This window comes from Myotis nattereri (genome assembly GCF_964212035.1).
Source record: "Myotis nattereri genome assembly, chromosome: 15".
Lineage (NCBI taxonomy): Eukaryota > Metazoa > Chordata > Mammalia > Chiroptera > Vespertilionidae > Myotis > Myotis nattereri.
Genome location: NC_138090.1, coordinates 11,847,413 through 11,855,880, shown reverse-complemented (window position 1 = coordinate 11,855,880; position 8,468 = coordinate 11,847,413).

Genomic DNA, 8,468 nt, shown 5'->3' with positions numbered 1-8,468 from the left:
AAGAGGAAAATTCTAAGAATAAAATCACAGAGAAGCTCCAAAAACCCAAATATGAATTCTTCTCTAATCTTAGCCTGAATCCTTAACTTTGCATGTTTGGATGAGACTCTATGGAGCCCAGAGGTACTAGTATTAACAGCTGTAAGGTTAATGATGAGGATGTAAGCTGTAAGGATGAGACAGCTAAGCAGAGATTTAATTCACTGCCCACCAAAGAGGTATGAGTACGGAGTTAGAGTCCCTCCAACGGGGAGGGACTTGGTAAATATCTATGGCTTCTCCTTGGGACTCCAGAAAGGCCACGACTTAGAATGACTCTTTCTGAGAACTACGAGATTTTCCCTGGAATGACACCTTCAATGCAAGCTGCACTGTGACCTCAACTGGGACTCTCATTCACACAGAGACCATACGCTGGCCCTAGGACTGGGGACAAAACCATCACAGAACCACCCTAAAGAGGCCTCAACCAAGAAGATCTGTGACTAAATACACTTGACTACTGGGTGGGAGGGGAGCTACATGGTTCCAAGTATGCTAACAAAACTCAGTCTCTATAACATATTAATGATGCCCAACACACAAGTCTGGGGATCTAATATATGGCATGGTGATTGTAGCTAATAATACTGTATCACGTACTTGAATATTGCCAACAGAATAGACTTAAATGTTCTCATCACAAAAAAAGGAATGGTTACTAGGTAATGGGTGGGGGTGGTAGCTAATATTATGGTGGTAATTTATAAATTTTGCAATTGATAAATATATTAAATCAATATGCTGTATGTACATCTTAAACTTATACTATGTTACCTGCCACTTTTATCTCAATAAATATGGGAAAAAGTATCTGTACTTTATTAAAAAATTAAATACCAATATGACAGTTTAGAGACATATAATCAATTAAAAATGGATAACTCGAGAAGAGAGATGAAAACTTAAAAAAGAGAGGAATCAAATTGAGATGTTAAATATGTTTTTATTGACTTAAGAAAGAGAGGAAGGGAGCAGGAGAGAGAGAGAAACATCTATGAGAGAGAAACTTTGATCAGTTGTCTCCTGCATGCCCCCTACCAGAGATCGAGCCTGGTGACCTTTTGGGACATGGGTTGGCTCTCAACCACTGAGCAACATCGGCCAGGCCAAATAGAGATTTTTAAATGGTCAAGTACTATTGCTAAAATTTAAAAAAGAATCACTAGATGAATTAACAGAATACTGTTACAAAGAAATCATCCCCCTAAAAGGTATTTATAAACTTAAAGATATATTAATAGTATCCATCCAGACTAAGAGCAGAGGAAAGAGAAGGACTAAAAAAACCAAAAGCAAAACAAAGAATAAAACTTGTTCTTGTGTCCATAAGGAGATGAAAGTGTGAATTAGGAAAAAAGTGTATTTGAAGAAATATTGGCCAAACTTTCAAAGTTTAAGCAAAATCATCAACCCATAGATCCAAGAAGCCCAGTAAACCCGGGTAGAACAAATACAAAGAAAACCACACCTGAGTACATTATAATGAAACTGCTGTCAAAGGTTAAACAAAATAAAGCCCTTAGAGCAGTGGCTCTCAATCTTCCTAACGCTGCGACCCTTTAACACAGTTCCTCATGTTGTGGTGACCTCCAACCATAAAATTATTTTCGTTGCTACTTCATAACTGTAATTTTGCTACTGTTGTGAATCGTCATGTAAATATCTGATATGCAGGATGTACTTTCATTGTTACAAATTGAACATAATTAAAGCATAGTGATTAATCACAAAAACAATATGTAATTATATATGTGTTTTCCGATGGTCTTAGGCCACCCCTGTGAAAGGGTCATTCGGACCCCAAAGGGGTCGCGACCCCCAGGTTGAGAACCGCTGCCTTAGAGCATGGCATGGGGTGTGGGGAGGGTAGAGGGGTGGGGAGACATAGAGGAGAACCAGAGAAGAATGACAGTACCAGGCAGGGATCAACCTTGAGGGCAGTTCTCTCAAACGACAGCAGAGCAGTGATACCCACTGTGTCAACTCTCTACACAACATGCCCTACAGATATTACAGAACTGGCGACCTCATGCCAATATCAGAATGACAACGGGGAAATAACGCCAGGTCCTATAAATATTACGAGAGGAACAAGTTAGCACCAATACATTTGTCAACGAAAACAAAGTGGCAAATTTCTTGGAAGTGACAATATACCAAAACTAGCACAAGAAAAATTATGAATAGTAATATATCTTTTAAAGAAATCAAATTAGGGGGAAAAATCTACTGACATGAAAACTCAAGATCCATATGGTTGCTATTGTAAATTTTATAAAAATTTAAGGAATAAATGACACTGATTTCATACACACACTTTCGGAACATAGAGGATTAGGAAAGACATTTGACCTGTTTGATAAGGTCAATATTACTGATACCAAAACTTGACAAGCATATTATTAGCAAATAAAATTATGGTCTAACAGCCCTCATGAATATAAATGCAGAAGTACTTAAAATTGTGTTAAAAAATTAATCCAGAAATATGTCAACGGGATAATTCGTCATTGGGATTCATTCCAGGAATGCAAGATTGATTGATTTGGGCATGCTCAACCAATGTAATGAACCACATTAACAAAATAAAGGAGAAATTTATGTGATTACCTTAATAGATGTGGGAAAAATAATTTGACAAAATTCAATGTTCCTGTGTGTGTGTGTGGGGGGGGGGGTGGGTAGTGGTGGTGGCAGTGGGTGGTGAGGGGGACAACTCTGCAATCTAGGACTAGAGGAAAACTTTTTCAAGCCAATACAGGATATCCATGAAGAACCTATAGCCAACCTGAAGGTCAAATATTGGATGTGTTCTTCCTGGGACTGGAGACAAGACTTTTTTTTAAGTAGTTAACTATAGTCTATAGTTCTTTTTTTTAATAATGTTTTTATTGATTTTTACAGAGTGAGAGGAAGGGAGATGGAAAGAGAAAGTCTGGGGATTGAGCCTGCAACCCAGGCATGTGCTGTGACTGGAAATCGAACTAGTGACCTTGTGGTGCATGGGAGGACGCTCAACCACTGAACCACACTGGCCAGGCCTGTTCTTACCACTTTTAGTCAACATTGCACTACATATTTTAGCCAGTGCTCTAAACAAAGAGAAGTACTAGTAGAAGGCATAAGATTTGAAAGAAATAGTATCTTTATTCACAGATGGCATGACTGTTTACATAGAAAAATCCTAAGGTATTTTAGAAAACACACATACCTACTTAATGTCAATTTAGCAAGGTCACAGGCATACAAATCAGCATCCAGAAATCAGTTCTGTCTCTACAGACTCGATGGGTAGCTGGTGTAAGATGCTCCCCAGTGACGCTTGCTTGCCTCTTTCTCTTGATTCCTGTGTATTCCCCGCAGACACTGAAGGAGGGCTGCCTAAGTGACCAATAGCATAAGCTGAAGGGAACAAAGTGGGGCTCCTGAGGCTCATCAGGAAGGCATGGCAGCTTTCCCTGGTCCTTTGGGTCAGTCACTGTAGAGGAGGCCAGTGAGGACCGCCAAGCAACCCCATGGAGGGGCTGCCATGGCAACATGGTTGACACCAAATTGCTAACCAGGTGAGTGAGCTGATTTGCAGTGGGGGTCCTCTGGTCCTGGGCAAGGTGACTGCAGCCCTATATGATTTTTTACTGCAACCTTAGGGGAGACCCCGAGCTGGAATGTCCCATTTAATTGGCTCCAAATCCCTGACCGATAGCAACTATGAGTGATAATAAATGGTTACTGTTATTTCAAGGCACTAAATTATTGGGTGGTTTACTGTACAGTGATTGATAATTAATATAGCCATTGGAAAGTAAAACTGAAGGTAATATTGACAACACTAACAAAATATTTGAGGACAGATATATATATTTAAAAACATAAACCAGGCCTCTATACTGACAATTACAATAGGCTGTTGAGAAAAAGTTAAAAGATTTACTATGTTCAGGGATTGGAAGAGTCAATACTAAGATGTCATTCCTCTCCCAACTGTTCTATAGATTAAATATCTTTCTAATTAAATCCCAAAAGGCTTGTTTGCACTAAGTGACAAGATGATTCTAAAATTTACACGCAAATACAAAGGACATAGACTAGACAAAACCATCTTGACAGAGAGACGGAGGAGTCACAGTACCCGATTTTAAGATGTATGAAAGCTTCAGTATTGATATTGGGTGGTTGTACTGTGAGGACAGATGAATAAACCAATTGGAACAGAATGGGGATTCCATAAATATACTCACACCTATAGGTGCCAAGGCAAGTCTATGGGAAAAGGGAGGTATTCAAGAAATAGTGTGCAGAGATGTTTCTAAGAAGGCTTTTAAAAACCAGCATTGGAGCAAGGAGATGCCTATATGGAAAAGAGGGGGATTTCAGTCCTTGCCCCATACCCGCCACAAAAATTAATCTGAGAAGAAAGCACATCCCACCAGTACCGGTTTAGCTCAGTGAATAAAGCTTCGGCCTGCGGACTCAAGGGTCCCGGGTTCGATTCCGGTCAAGGGCATGTGCCTTGGTTGTGGGCACATCCCCAGTGGGGGGGCGTGCAGGAGGCAGCTGATCCATGTTTCTCTCTCATGGATGTTTCTGGCTCTCTATCCCTCTTCTCCCTTCCTCTCTGTAAGAAATCAATAAAATATATTTTTTTTAAAAAAAAAAAAAAGAAAGAAAGCACATCCCTAAGCACAAAAGCTGAAACTAGACAACTTTAGAGGAAGTGGTGGACGAAAATTGCTTAGATAGGACTCAAACAGCACTAATCCTCAATGAAAAAAAAGATAAATTAAAGACGAGTAAAATTACCAAATTGTTCTAAATTGACAACACCACCATCAAAAAAGTCACTGGCTGGGAAAAATATTTACAAAGGACTCTAACCGAGTCTAAGAACTCGCCCAGTTCAATAATAAAACAGCAAATACCCCGATAAGGAAATAGACAGATACTTGCAAAAGCAAATATGCACTTAGCCAATAAGTGTAGATGCAACCCTGGGTTTGTGATCAGAGAATGCCAATCGGTCTCGCCATGCAATTCCCCCTTAACAGGCAGACGCCCTACGGGCTAAAATAGGAAACGCCGGCCATCCCAGGCACCTGTAAGGACTCAGCGCCTCCCGGAACTCGCCTGTATCGCCGAGGGGAATGGGAAATGGTTCGGCTATGTTGAGAAGCGATTTGGTAGATTTTCAGAAAGCTGCAAATACACCTACCGGATGTCTCAGATATCCCACTCTCAGATATTTACCCGAGAGAAATGCATGAGTATTTCCACCAACAGATTTGCACAAGAACATTCATGATAGCTTTACACATAATAACCAAAACTGTGATTAGTCCCGAAATCCAGCTATAGGTAAATGGATAAACAAACCGTGCTATGTGCTTCAACTGGAAAACCACTCAGCAACACAATGGAACCAGCTCCCACTAGGCACAGCAGCAGAGACCAATCTTAAAAGCAGGCTTCGGGGTGAAAGATGCCGCCAGATGCAAAAATCATACCAACTGTTTGATTCTCAGCCCCTCTCTGCCCACAGGGCGCCCGCAGCCCATCCACTGACATCTAACACGGAGCATCTCTCTCCACGTCTGACTCAGCAGCAGGGCCTTGGATAAAAGCCTCTCTCCCGGCTGGAACAATTTCCTTCCTTAAGCCCATGAGCGCTGGCAAATTTGAGGCTGATTCCTCTCAAGGGAACAATCTCCGCTTAAAGCCGAAGCCACCAAGGGGCTCCTCTAATCTCAAAAGCATTTGTAGAGCTGAAAGCCTTGTTTTCGTCCCGGGGGTACCCTTCCCACAATCACCCCGGCCGCCTCGTCACACTTTCACAGTGAGAGCAGCCAAAAAGGCACCGTTTCCCTGAGACGTCTCTGTACCTGTTCGGTGATCTTGAACCTGGGTCACAGGGTGGCGGGTGGTCCTGAGCTCCTTGCTTCCGGGGAAGGGAGAGGAGCGGCCTGGCTCACGGGAACGCGAGGACTTTGCATCCCGAGCACAGGCCCTGTGGGCAGACAGTCACCTCCCTTCCCAGCCACCGTCTGAGCAGTTCCTCCTTCACACACAATCACTGATGATTTTTCTCTCTGGCCTGACACCTGCCTCATCAGGAGCCTGCTCCACTCAGCAGCAGCACCTGAGGGGCCCGTGGCCTCCGGCCTGCCCTGGGCAAGCTGAGCCCAGGAGAGGGACGGCTCAGAGGCAGCTCAGAACACCAGGACCGGGGGTGGCAGAGGCTTCTGATGCCCCTGCCCCAGGGGACCCGTTATGGTCGGGGCAGGTTTTCAGAGCCCGCTGATTTGATCTGATTTTTGGATTTTGCTGGTCTTTGGAGTGCAACGGGCTCGCGGGTTTAGGCGGGCGGGTTGCCTTGGGAGGCCCTCCACGCGGGCAGGGAGTTTGGGACTCAGGAAAACAGTCTGCGGCGGTTTCACCTGCAAACCTTTGTCAGCTCCTTGCAGATCGATGCTGAAGGGCAGGGATCCGGCTGCCTGCGTCCGAGGCGAGGGCTTGCGAGGACGGGAAATGCCACCCGAGTTTGCACGGGAAGGATGTCTTGTTATAACTAGAGAAACAGGCGAGCAGTCATGTCCCCTCGCCTTTCTGCTACCTGGAAACCTGGAGACATTCCGGGAACCTGATTTCCTTGAATTTTTTTTCCCAGGCTGGCGGCTCCAGGGGCTGTGTCCACGGGAAGACATGAGCTGTGTGGCTCAGGCAGAAAGCACACACATTTCCAGTTTTGACCCCAATGGGTGCACCAAATGCTGGCTGGCCAGGCGTCCTCGTGCTGTGTGCCTGCCCTCACACGGGCCTGCAGGGGTCCTTGCCTGTGGCCCCAGGCCCGGCTGCCGTGGGCCGGCTGTCCCCAGAGAGGGAAGCAGGATGCCAGCCAAGAGGGGACAGACTTCCCACCTTTAGACGTTGCAGCAGGAAGCCATCAGCGAAAATCAAGCGCAGGCTCAGGAGGGAGACTGTGGTTTATCGGAATCGCGCTCTGCCTCCCGCTAGCTGTGTGGCTTTGGAAAAAGTTACCGCCCTCTCTGGGCCCATTGTTTCCTCCTCGGTGGATGGGGGGAATATATCCCCCAGGTTGCTGTGAGAATCCGAGTCCAGGCGTGCCTTGGAGACACAGCAGGTCGGCTCCACGTCACCGCAAGGCAGCGAGTCGCCATGTGTTTGCTGAGGGAGGCTCTTGTCTTCAATTTATAAAACACACAGCATCTGTGAAGCACAAGAAAGCGAAGCTCGGTACAATGAGGGGCGCCTGCAGATCATGGAGACGAGGAGCACGCAGCGCTGGGATTGGCCCAGAGGAGCCGGGACTCCGTGGTGTCTTGGTTTAACAGGTTTAATGTTGAGTCGTGACACCTGGGCTTGAGACCAGCTTGAGGCTGTTAATAGCTATGCTGCCTTGAGCTCCTGATACAGAACCTGCCCACCTTCATTTTCCTCATTTGCAAGACCAAGGAAGCAAAGCCCGCCTCCGGAAGCCCTCCCTGATCCCCGCCACGTGGAGAGGGGCTGCTCCGGCTCTGATGTGCTCTTGTTAAAACTCTTACTCACATTCACCGTGTCCGTGACGGGGCCTGAGACTCTGCACATCTAACAGGTGTCGGCAGACGCTGCCCCTGTCGGGCCAGGGACCACACTTTGAGTAGCATGGATGTCAAGTCAATCAACACGTTCCCAGGGGTGTGTGTGTGTGTGTGTGTGTGTGCGCGCGCACCTGTGGATATGCATGCATGTGTGTGTGTGTCTCCCATGCACCTGGCCCACCCATGGGACAGGGACCATGCCTGACTCCCTTCTCTCCATTCCTCACAGTGGGGCCCCACCACTATGGAGGACTCGAACAACATTCATAGGCAGCAGGTACCAGCTGCTTCCTCCATCCCCCTGGCGAGGCCTTGAACCAAGTCCCCCGCTGTGACCTGGGATTGAGAAGCCCGGCCACACCTGCTGGGGATCCCACTTGCCTTCATGGGTCCCCTGCACTTCCCTTCATTCTCAGAAGCCAGGGCCCCTCGGGCTGCCTGCCTCAGGCAGCTTTCTCTTCAATACCCCATATTGGCTTCTAGACTTCTGTCCTATGTTTGTGCCCAGGACCCTGTGTCCCTCCATCCCCAGGCCTGCTGCCCTCTGCTCGTGGCCCCCTGGACCCCCAGATGGAGAATGGTCACTCACTGACAGCTAGGATCCACCCGCCTTCTCCCTCCCTGTCCAGGGACTCAGAGCAAGGAACATGCCTCCGCCTCAGCGCCCTCGGAGGCTGGGCTGGACCCCTGCCCGGGGCCGCCCTCCCACCTGTGAGCCCCACTCCCTCTCCTCACTCCCCCAGAGCGAACCCAGGCCACCGCTTAGGGTGGGCACAAACCAGAGTTACTGGCAGCATGGTTGGAGGAGGGAAGACGGATGCTTTTTAAGGA